Genomic DNA, 707 nt, shown 5'->3' with positions numbered 1-707 from the left:
GGGGAGCTGCAGGCCTTGTCAGTCAGTCAAGACTGCATGAGGTGGAAGCCTGATGGCACAGGGGTGTCACTGTGGCCTAACCCGGCATTTCTGCCCAAGGTAATCACGCTGCAGACGGTGAACCGAGTGCTGGACATTACGGCATTGCGTTCTGCTCTGGACCCCCAGGAAACTGGGGAGGGCCTGTCTACATTGTGTCCAGTCCGAGCACTTCGTGCTTATGTGGATCGCACACAGGCCATACGAGGCACAGGCACGCAGCTGTTTGTCTGTTATGGGGGCAAGGGGTTGGGACGTCCCTTGTCCAAGCAACGGTTGTCGCATTGGCTTGTGGACACAATCTCGGCGGCCTATGTCGATCTAGGCCAGCCGGTCCCGGAGAACGTGGTGGCCCACTCCACAAGGGGGGTGGCCACTTCTTGGGCTGCACTGAAAGGAGTGTCCATGGAGGACATTTGTGCAGCGGCGTCATGGACTGTGCCTTGCACATTTGCAAGGTTTTACAGACTGAACGTGGAATCCCAGCTATCGCTGGGGTCCACCGTGCTGCTTGCAGCTGCCCAGCGAGATGGTGATGGGGCTGAGTACCTCGTTCCTCGCGACCCGGTTGGTATAAGTCATCCGTTGTTCTGACCGAGTGACGGTCAGAGTGAGGTCGATATAGATCGTAAGTTATGTCTATAACTATGGATCTATGAGACCGAACG

This window comes from Protomyctophum bolini (assembly GCF_963924005.1).
Source record: "Protomyctophum bolini genome assembly, chromosome: 15".
Classification (NCBI taxonomy): domain Eukaryota; kingdom Metazoa; phylum Chordata; class Actinopteri; order Myctophiformes; family Myctophidae; genus Protomyctophum; species Protomyctophum bolini.
Note: the sequence above shows the minus strand (reverse complement) of the source record.